Here is an 11354-nt window from a genome sequence, read left to right on the forward strand (position 1 = left end):
GGAGATGAGAATGCTGTTGTTCAGGTTATTTAAGACAAACTTAGAGGATGAAGGAGCAGTCATTATGTATAGCCTGTTGGATGTCCACAGTGTAGTTAGATGTAGGACAAAAGCCTGTCCAGCCCCCAGGTTTATAGTCCATGGGACAAGATAACACAAGTTAACTTCGAGCCCATTACCTGCAACTTCTCTGAAACACTAGGATCCTTGGCCTGGTTGTCAAGTCCTTAGTAGCTGTAGAAAGCTTCTGAGGTTAAAAAACAGACTCATGGACATAGAAAACAAACTATGGTTACCAAAGGGGAAAGGGCAGGGAGGGATGAATCAGGAGTTGGAGATTAACAGACACACATTACTATATACAAAATAGATAAACAACAAGGACCTACGGTGTAGCATGGGGAACTATATTCCATTTCTTGTAATAACATATATGGAAGAGAATCTGAAAAGAAAAAAATATGTATGTATGTATATGCATAACTGAATCCCTTTGCTATATATCTGAAACTAACATTGTAAATTAATTGCACTTCAGTAATAAGCATCTCCCCACTGGAGTAGGAAGAGACTAGGGAAATGGCAGAGAAAAGCAATCCGGGCCCCCAAGAAGAAAGACTGGGGACTCAGGGAGCAAGGAATGGGTTGGGGAAGTAGTTTGAAAGCCAAAGAAAAAAAATGAAAACTCAGAACCCTGGATTTTATGAGTGTTCAATGAGCGAATGATAAGGCAAATGGTTCCACACAGGCCTTCGCTGAGCAAAGGATGGTACATATGGTGAATGAGGTGTGCCGTGCAGAGCAAGGGACATGCAGGGTTTAATTCAGCTCTGTGTCTACTCATTCCCTTCATCTCACTCTTTGACCGACTATGTGTCTGACTTCATCCTTGACTCCTCTCCTCGGTGATGATCTTGGGAGGGATGTTGGTTATCTTCTCTAGATATTACCCCAAAGCATTCCAGTTTAATTCAGTAAACATTTACAGAGTCAAAGCAAAGCCCGTGGCACTGTGGAGGATACACCAGTAAACACAAAACAAATCTTGGACCCTTAGAAACATCAGAGTTCATTTCGTACAAACTCCAGTCGTCACCTAAGCATCACTGACTTCCTGTCTGAATGCATCGTGACAGAGAACTCACTACCACCCAAGAGAATCTATCCTGTCTTTAGAGAGCTCTATTAGCCTGACATTCTTTATATTGGACCATAATATCTCTACATGAGATGAATTCTATTCATTGATCCTACTTTAGTATCTTGAAGTTACGGAGCTAATTCAGCAACTCTTCTTGCTAGCTCTTCAAATATTTGAAGCCGTCATATTCCCATGAGTCTTACTTTATTTTTTTTTTTAACATTTTTTTATTGAGTTATAGTCATTTTACTATGTTGTGTCAATTTTCAGTGTAGAGCACAATTTTTCAGTTATACATAAACATACATATATTCATTGTCACATTTTTTTTCCACTGTGAGATCCACCACAAGATCTTGTATATATTTCCCTGTGCTATACAGTATAATGTTGTTTATCTATTCTACATATGCCTGTCAATATCTACAAATGTCAAACTCCCAGTCTGTCCCTTCCCACCCCCCTCCCCCTTGGCAACCACAAGTTTGTATTCTATGTGTATGAGTCTGTTTCTGTTTTGTATTTATGTTTTGTTTTGTTTTGTTTTAGATTCCACATATGAGTGATCTCGTATGATATTTTTCTTTCTCTTTCTGGCTTACTTCACTTAGAATGACATTCTCCAGGAGCATCCATGTTGCTGCAAATGGCGTTATGTTGTCGGTTTTATGGCTGAGTAGTATTCCATTGTATAAATATACCACATCTCCTTTATCCAGTCACCTGTTGATGGACATTTAGGCTGTTTCCATATCTTGGCTATTGTAAATAGTGCTGCTATGAACATTGGGGTGCAGGTGTCATTTTGAAGTAGGGTTCCTTCTGGATATATGCCCAGGAGTGGGATTCCTGGGTCATATGGTAAGTCTATTCCTAGTCTTTGGAGGAATCTCCATACGGTTTTCCACAGTGGCTGCACCAAACTGCATTCCCACCAGCAGTGTAGAAGGGTTCCCTTCTCTCCACAGCCTCCCCAGCATTTGTCATTTGTGGATTTTTGAATGATGGCCATTCTGACTGGTGTGAGGTGATACCTCATCATAGTTTTGATTTGCATTTCTCTGATAATTAGTGATACTGAGCATTTTTTCATGTGCCTATTGATCATTTATATTTCTTCCTTGGAGAATTACGTGTTTAGGTCTTCTGCCCATTTTTGGATTTGGGTTGTTTGTTTTTTTCTTACTAAGTCGTATGAGCTGCTTATATATTCTGGAGATCAAGCCTTTGTTGGTTTCATCTTTTGCAAAAAATTTCTCCCACTCAATAGGTTTTCGTTTTGTTTTACTTACAGTTTCCTTTGCTGTGCAGAAGCTTGTAAGTTTAATTAGATCCCATTTGTTTATTCTTGCTTTTATTTCTATTGCTTGGGTAGACTGTTCTAGGAGAACATTTTTGAGATGTATGTCAGATAATGTTTTGCCTATATTTTCTTCTAGGAGGTTTATTGTATCTTGTCTTATGTTTAAGTCTTTGATCCATTTTGAGTTGATTTTTGTGTATGGTGTAAGGGAGTGTTCCAGCTTCATTGATTTACATGCTGCTGTCCAGTTTTCCCAACACCATTTGCTGAAGAGACTGTCCTTATTCCATTGTATATTCTCGCCTCCTTTGTTGAAGATTAGTTGACTAAAAGTTTGTGGGTTCATTTCTTGGCTCTCTATTCTGTTCCATTGGTCCATATGTCTGTTCTTGTACCAGTGAGTCTTACTTTCTTGAAGCTGGACATCACCAGCTCCTTTGGTTGTTCCAAATATAACAGAATTTTAAGTCCCTTTTGGACTTGGCCACTCAAAGTATGGGGCCTGGAGGCATATGCAATAATCTAGGTATGGTATAGCTGTCTTGAAGTAGAGCAGGACTAGCACTGCTCTCTTTGGGGCTCCATTCTCTAATAATATAGCTTGTGATTCCATTGACTTAGGCAGCTTCTCAGTGCTGATTCACAGAGATAGCTCACTGTCAACTTCAGCTTATGTTTTAAAGAAAATGTGGTCACATCGCTCTGATCCTGTATTTGCAAAGTTGTTTTCTGTAGCCATATATAGGACCTTGGTAGTATCCATATTATATCTCATTTTGCTAAAAATTTCCCCATAATTTCAGCATGCAAAATTATTTTTGAATTCTGAAAGTCTGTTTTATGTCGCTAGGCTTTGATCATGTGCTTGTAGCCTGAACAAAACAGGGTCTTCTTGATTCTGCCTTAAGATCCATCCCAACTTGATGATATATCCAAAAGAAATGCGAAATCAACCTTTTCAAAGCATTGAAAAATTACAAAGTTTTATACTGACGGTCTCTTGAGGAGGCATCAAAAGAAGGAATTACATCATACACTCCGAGAGACTTTCTAAAATCCCTTCTTTTTGTGACTGATGCTCATGTCCCTCCAGGGTCACCATCCTTACAGCCTTCCTCCCACCCGGCCACTCTCATCCTGACGTCCCCTTCCCTCCTAGGCTGCTGCTCCATTTCTTCCTCTTTGCCAAATCCTTTTTATTCCCCCCAGGAGAGTTCCATATATTTCCAAATGTGGGTCAGCTCAGCTTTTCTCACTTTTTCATTTCTCAGCATGGTGCCCCAGGTCCACATCAAAATGCCTTACTCACACCCAAAATGCCCAATATTACACAAAGGTTTCTTTCTCCTTAGAAGGGAGAAAGGTTGTAAATACTTATATTTAATACTTTTTAATTGCAGTCATAGACAACGTTGATGGCAGTGTCTCTTCCATCTTTATCCATGTTATGATTAAATCTGTTGAACAGGGTTCGTTTGAGAACAAGCTCTGATACAGATCCCAAGAAAACCTTCCTCCATATCGTCTTGATGCCTTCAGGAACATCTTTGAGGTTTTACCTTTCAGTCGGTTCATCCATCCAGCCTTACCCCATGTTCTACAGGGGTTTTATTAAAGAGTCCTTGATGCAATTCAGATGCTCTGTCTTAGATTTCCTTGATTTGAGAGCCTCACCACCTTGTTGAATTAAGGGATGAGACCAGCCTGCTAGGACTTGTTCCTGGCAACGCCCACCTTATTCCTAGTGCTCAGCATATCATATTCTAAATAATCACATGTCTGCCCTTTCCTGAGCCAGGGGTCGTCTCTGGGCCCAGCTCATTTGTTTATAGTTTTCAGAACTTATATTATTTTCACTTTTTACAAAACTGTCATGAGCTTTGCCTGTCTCTAGTCCTTCACCTCTCCCTACACAGTTCCTGATGAGATTAATAACTCGGCATGGAGATTTTGCCTGTTAATATCTAAGTGCTTCCTGGCATCAACATATACGTAGCCTGTACCATTTCTGGATACTAGTGTCCATGAGTTTACTGACCCCAGTGTAGAAGAATTACTGCCTTTGACTTGATCTAAAGTTACTTGCTTTAACATGGAAGGGAGGTACTGGATCATTCCTGGAATCTCCCTCTAATCAAGTAGTGCCAAACAGAAGTCCTCAGGCCAAGTAGGACCCTGGCTGGTCTTTAGGAAATGAGAGATGAGAACTCCTTCTCTGGGATGTTTACCCCACTGTGTTGGGCAGACAGGCTGCTCTGTGACCTTCATGTGGAGCCCACAGAAGGGGAGCAAGATGGAGCAGATAGTCAGAAAGTAGAACAAAAGCAAGCTTGACTGTGATACAGATGGGGTGGAGGAGTGGTTGGCTGGATTCGAGAAGAGTGAGTGGTGTGATGAAGATGCTTTTAGCAGGAGTATTTTTTGGTTCCTTTTTAACTAGCTTTTTTTTAAAAAATGGAGAATGCAATACTTGCGCAGCGTAAAATGTCAAAAAAAACATATTCAATGAAACAATAAAACATATATCACCCTGGCTCCCACTCTCGGGTTTCTGCTGGTCAGTGTTTCTGTATCCTTCCAAAATGTTCTGGGTATATATAAAACTATATAAATATGTATGCGCTATTCTCTCTATTAAGAAATATGCAAACATACATACAAATACCTTTCTGCACTTTCTTTTTCAGTGCATAGATTACATAGATTTCCCTCATTTGTTTAAGATCTGCACTGTGTTCTATTGCATGGGGGTACCTTAATTTTAAAAGCAGTGCTTTGAGGGAATGAAAATAAAATTGTCCCCAAACCCAGAGTATTCACCTTAAATTTGAAGTGGAGGGAGTAAATGACACAGGTGTTAACAGGCTCACAGTTCAGATTCCTGGGTCACCCGAGGCATGTCACTTCAACATCCCTCGCCTCAGTTTGTCTAGCAGGGAAAGGAAATCACTCTCCTTAATTCCAGTGTCAAAAAATATGAGCCAACGCTCCTTAGACACGGGACTTGGGGAAAAACAGCAACTAGAAAGGGTCTGTCTTAACAGTTTCTCCTCATCAAGAGGTGGGGTGTGGGCAGAAGGGAATCCTCGCTCTGGCCACAGCGACACTACATTGGGCTGATGTGGGTGTTGTGTTTGCTGGGTGCCCACGGACAGTCAGCTGAGCCCCCCGAGCAGGCCTGGTCTGCAGGGACCCACCTGATCTTGGCCCTCGCTGGCCCTGCCCCGAGGCATGCTCGGAAGGGCCTAACAACTGGCCGTCCACAAAAGTAAAAGGCCTGGTGTGCGCTGTGCGCTGACCCTCGGGGTATAAAGCTCTTGGCCAGGGCTGATTTCTGGCTCTCAGAGCGGTGTCGCGGAATGCAGGGTGGGGGAGAGATGCCCACGGCGGGGCCTCCCCAGCTCATAACTGCCACACACCATTGTGGTCCTGGGGCTGTGAGGGGGCTCCAGAAGGGACACCCAGGCTTTGCAAAGCCTGCAGACAGAAGTGCTTTGGGAGGAAGCCCTTTAAAAACAGAGGAAGGAGAAGGGGCCTGAAAGAGAATGGAGGGAGAGGTCAAGGAGGAAAGAGGTCACCTTGGGTCTGTGCACTGTCCCCGGCAACTCCGAGTCTGTGGCTGGCTTTCTGCGCTTAGCATCAGCCCCTCTCCCTTCTTATTATTCCTCGTGGCCTCTTTCCTTCCTTCCTTTCCTCCTACCCCTGTCATGCCTTTTGCCCCGCCTGACGACCCTTAGGCACTGCTTGTGGCCGAGGATGGCTAGCTGAGGGCCAAGGAGATTCCTGGAAGCCCGTGACAAGTGACGTGAGTCCTCACAGGACGCTGTGTGGAGGGGAAAGCGCGCTCTTGGCTCCCAGCTGCTCCCCGTCCCCCATCTCGTCTTGCTGAGCCTTCCTACCGTCAACAAGATGAGGCCTGCTCTGCAGTTCGGGGGGCTCCCTGTGAAGGCGGGTGCTGGACAGCTTGTTAAAATAAACGGGATCCAGCCCCAATGCGTGCGTGCGTCTGGGCTGGGTGTTCCGGAGGCTGACCCTCTAGGACTGACCACACCCACTTCGAGTGAGCAGGACGCCAGCATTCGGTGTGCTGTGCCTTCCAGCCCCCTGGCTGGGTTTTCTCCTTTCCACTTGACAGGTGCGCTGCGGGGCTTGACCCTGGAGCTCTGAAGGCGGTTCCTGGCAGGGCACGTCCTGGTGCCCGGTCCTGCCTAGTATAGCCAGTATCCTGCATCAAGCATGCCCCCCTCTGTCTTTCTTATTCTGAAGACAAGTGGGCTCAAATAATAGGAGTAAGAAGCTAATGAGGCCAAGGTCAGGGGAACGATTTCCGCTCTGTGAGTCACTGTATTATTAGTTATCTACAGCTGCATAACAAGGCACCTCCAACCACACGTTGTTTCTGCTCCATGAGGTCTGGGACCTCAGCTGGAAGATTCAGAGCTGGAATCATCTGAAGACTTGACTGCAGCTGGAAGATCCACTTCCAAGGTGGCTCGCTCCCGGAGTGCCAAATTGTGCTGCTCTTGGTGAGAAACCTGTTTCTCTCCTCAAGGCTGCTTGAGAGTCCTCACCACATGGTGGCTCATGTCCCCCAGGGTGAGTGGTCCAGGAGACCAACCTGGAAGCTGCAGTGTCTTTTACGACCCAGCCTCAGAAGTCACACACTGTCATTTCTACAGTAATCTCTTCTTGGTCACCGAGGTCAGCTCTGAGTCAGGATGGGAGGGGATTCAGGGGGGCATGGATACCAGTTGGCAAGAATCATTAGGGCCATTTTGGAGGCTGGCTGTCACAGTCACTGAGAAGATGATACTCAGACCACCAGGCAATTACCTTGAAAATGGGCGTTACCAGATAAGGTACTTAACCCATTAGCACAAACCCACCTGCATTGCAAAGAACATAACTGAGGCCTTGTGGTCTTTGTACCCCAGTGAGAGGGGCGAAGGGACTTGCTTAAGCTACTTGGCAGGTGAAGGAGGCAGAGGCAAGTCGGGGCCTTCTTGTGGAAGATACGCTAAGGGGCCTGACCCAGGAACTCTGAAGGGAGTTCCTGGCAAGATTGGAATTAAAATTCAGGTGTGCTATAGGACCTCATGCCTCCTGGGACTGAACCCCCAAGAAGGGTCACAGGAGTGTTTACATTTTCTTGTTGTAGGAAATACAGAGCTGGCCAGAGCTGGGACCCTGCTGTTCGTGGTCAATTAAGTTAAGTCATATTCCACATCCCCAGCCCCTAGCCCCGCATCCTCCAACTTCTGGTTCCTGCAGTTAAAAAGACAAGTTCGTTCATTAGCTGGAAGAGAAGGAAGAATTCTGGAGAGAGGTGGTAGATGAAAGGGCCTGGGGGTTAAGTTGGACACAGGAGGCATAGGAGCTGCTTCAGGGCCCAAATGGCCAAGATCCACACAGTGTGTGAGTGGGGGGCAGGGGGCAAACATCCTCCCTGCCTTGGCACCCGACCCCTGGTGTGGCCTAGGAAGCCACAGCAGAGCGCGGGCTGGGCCTTGTCCAGCAGTGTAGGTGGGTGGAAGCGATGCAGAGATGTCCTCCCTTCCATCAAGTGGCTTGTGGGCGGTGGACGTCCATGACGAGACCTGCAGAGAATAACATGATCAGATTTGCTCCTAAGCACAACCACCCTTGGGGGGCTCTGACATAATAGTGGGAGACAGGGAGGGGGCTGTCATTGGAGGCCAAGTCCCCATGGTCAGGAGAAGGCTGGGAGATGAGATTCAGGTGGTAGGATCTCTGTGTCCTCGCTAGCATACTGTCTGGAGAAGGCTGGGACAGTTTGAGTCTGCTCACAACACCCAGCCACCAAGGTCAGACTACAATGAGGTGGTGACACAGGGATGCTCCTCCCCCACCGTCCTCCAGGGCAGTCAGTTCTCTGTCTTGTTTTACTGTTTGATGGCCTGGAGTCTTGGAAATAGAACCCTTGAGTTAGAAGCTGACTTAACCCCTTAGGAAACAGGAAAGAATAAATTTGTTTCAATGGACTGAGAATCTTGAGAGCTGTTGTTGATCCCTCCAAATGGCAGCTTTCAGGAGGATGCAGATTGAAGTCCGCTGGAGTGCGTGGTGGACATCTGGTGACACACCTGGAAATCAGGGGTCATCGAGGAGTTGGGGCCCTTCCTTTTGTCTGGAACCCTTCCCTCCTTCCCGTATCCAGTGCAGTGTCACCGCCGAAGACTTTCCTCCCCATCTCATCTCTTTTTCCTCCCGGTCTCTGCTGAATTGGGATAGTGTTGATATTTCTACTCTCCTGCAGGTGGCGCCACAATTTAGGTTTTTAAGCTGCTGTCTGCCTGCGGTTTTATATCTTGTGCACCGTACCTGGTTTGAAACCCAGCCATGGGGCCAATTATTGGGGGGTAAAATTTCTCTATAGCACCACCAGGCTCTGGTGATTTATTTAATGAGCAAATCTGGCTTTTATCAACTTAAATCGCAGTTCTGTTCCTAGACTAATAAAATGGTGGTAGCTAAGTGATGGAAAACTTAAGGATTTCTTCCCCTCTCTCTCCTGTTAAATCTGACCTTTTATTCAGCCTGAAAGATGAGCCAATATTGTTCTCCTCAGACCCCTCAATAAACGGCAACCAAACTGCCACAAAAAAATAGCCTCCTTAGAAAACAGGACTTCATGAAGCAACATGCCATTTAGTTTCTCCCTCTTGTGGCCGTAAGCCAGGCAATGACCTACTCAGCGTCACCACCAGCACAGGAGTAGAGTGAGTGACTTACAGACTTTCAAGGGAAAACTTGAGTCTCTCTTCACTCCTCCCCAGCTGGCAAGGGGACATGAGGGCATGTGGGAGCTAGAAGGGTTTGCACCTAATACAGAAACCCACTTTGAACGGGTGTAGAGGCTGCCTTTCCCAAAGTGTCTGTTCACGGAGAAGGGTCAGGACAGCAGAGGACCTTCCCGCCCTCACTGTATGCTGCTCCTTTAAAAAAGGTGCGTTCTTCTGAAAAGCCATGCTAATCCCTTGTGTGTGTATTGCACTTACCTTAAAGTTTCCAAACGCATGAGTAGGTAGCATCTCCCTTGAATGTCACTATCTCTGAGGGGTACATGGGGCAGGTGAGAAGACAGAGTGTCACTGAGAACGTATGATCCACCCCAAATTAGAGGTGGTGGGTGGCTGGGCCAGGATTGGGACCCAGGTCTTCTAACTTCCAGTCCTACTCGATCTGAGAGAGAAAATCCAAGGGGCCATCATATAAAAAAAAAAAAATTGGGTCCTACACGGTGGCTGATTTGAGCCTTTGTGTTCTACCTTGCAATGACATGATAGCTGCCCTTTCAGCACCCCTGTCACCCGGGTTATTAAGTGGAAGAGGGAGGAAGGAAAAGGCCATTGGCCATACGGAGGGTCGGTGGAGGCCCCTCACCTGCCCACTGTTGGGCCCGCTCTTTGCCTCACTTCTCTGTCATCTGGCTCTGTTATTACTCTCCGACATCACATGGCATTCATTTCTCTGAATGAAAATAAACGACGCCACACACTAGGCAGCAGATAAAGAATAATAAATACATTTTATTTGCTACCTCTAAAAAAAAGTCTTTGACTTCCCATCCATCCATCCAAAAATGGACCTGAGGCTTACCAGCAATATTCACACGCGCGCACACACACACATGCATGTGCACATACAAGCTACAAGTGAAGAAAATCAAGTTCTATTAAAAATACATGCTGATGGCTGAGAAGGGAAGCAGAGCTGGTTTTCTCACTTCCCCCTACCCTTTCAGCATTTTCACGGCATACCGTGAAAGCTGAGTGGCAAACAGACATTTGAAAGGATGCCCCTCTACATACCCCCTCCCCTGCTGCTTTTATGGAAACATGTTCTGTAAGTAACGCATTGGGGTTTTCCGTTTAGCTCTCCGGGCTGTCACCTCTGGGAAAGGGCTGCGATGGTCCCCTGCAGCAGTTTTAGGGAGATACCTGGAAGCAGGGCCAGGATCAGGGTGGGGACAGCCTTACAGGAAGGAGGCTAAGTGAGAGCGCCTCCTGAAATTTTGCCTCCTGGGTGTGCCACTTGTATTTCTTTAGTCTCGGTCCTGCCTGAAGAGACATTTGGCCCTGGACTTCCTCAACTCCAGATGGAGGTCTGAGAAGCAGCAGCATTGAGTTATTTCGTTATGTTTCTCTGGACTTCTGAAACTAACCTGATATTGTGCCTTATCTAGAGTCTGGGATCCAGGGTTTCTGAGAAGAGAGGAGCCAGATCAATGTATTAACGCAAGCTAATAAGATAACTCCGTGCTGCTTTCTGGGCCATGAGATGCGCAGCTCTGTTTCCTGGAATACTACCCTTTAGCCAAACTCCACAACGTCTGGTTTCCTCCTCACTCTGGCTTGGCTCTCTCCCCATGGAAGCGCCCACCTCTGCAGAGCAGAGCTTCAGCAAGGCCCTGTCTGGGCGGGCCTGGACTGACCTGAGTGCGCTGTCCGCCTTGGAGCTTGTATAGCCCATCAGCTCACAGCTGGCTCCAGTCTCCTGGGTTTACAACTCTGATCTCTGCAAAAATATAACCCCTACAGGAGGGTGTAGAAATGTATGCTGTTGTCAATCATCTCCACCTAATAGGAAGATTCCAAGAAGATGCTTTGATGGGAGGGACAGTAATGGACAGGAAGTTGCTGGCTGTGGGGAAAAGGAGAGTTGAAGACCAGACATGAGGGAGGAAGCCAGATACCATGGGGTCCTTTAGAAGGCCAGCCTGGATTGTTGCCAGTGTGAGGAGGTACTTAGTGGGCACAGCTGACTGTGCTGCCTTCAGAGGACTGTGGTGGTGTGAGGGTGAGGAAAGTGTACCTGGGAGCCTGGGGGTGAATAAGCGTGGGAATCCCTTCCGTTTCTCTTCGCGGGTGGAGTACAGTCGCAGGGCAT

The 11354-nt window shown here is 46.4% G+C and overlaps 1 protein-coding gene across 3 annotated transcripts in view; it reads left to right on the forward strand.

The window, feature by feature from the left end:
- PLXNA4 (plexin A4) overlaps window positions 1-11354 on the forward strand; it is a 561131-nt gene that overhangs the window by 137832 nt on the left and 411945 nt on the right. The window lies entirely within an intron of this gene.

The sequence above is a fragment of the Camelus bactrianus genome, chromosome 7 (assembly GCF_048773025.1).
Source record: "Camelus bactrianus isolate YW-2024 breed Bactrian camel chromosome 7, ASM4877302v1, whole genome shotgun sequence".
In the NCBI taxonomy this organism is placed as follows: Eukaryota; Metazoa; Chordata; class Mammalia; order Artiodactyla; family Camelidae; genus Camelus; species Camelus bactrianus.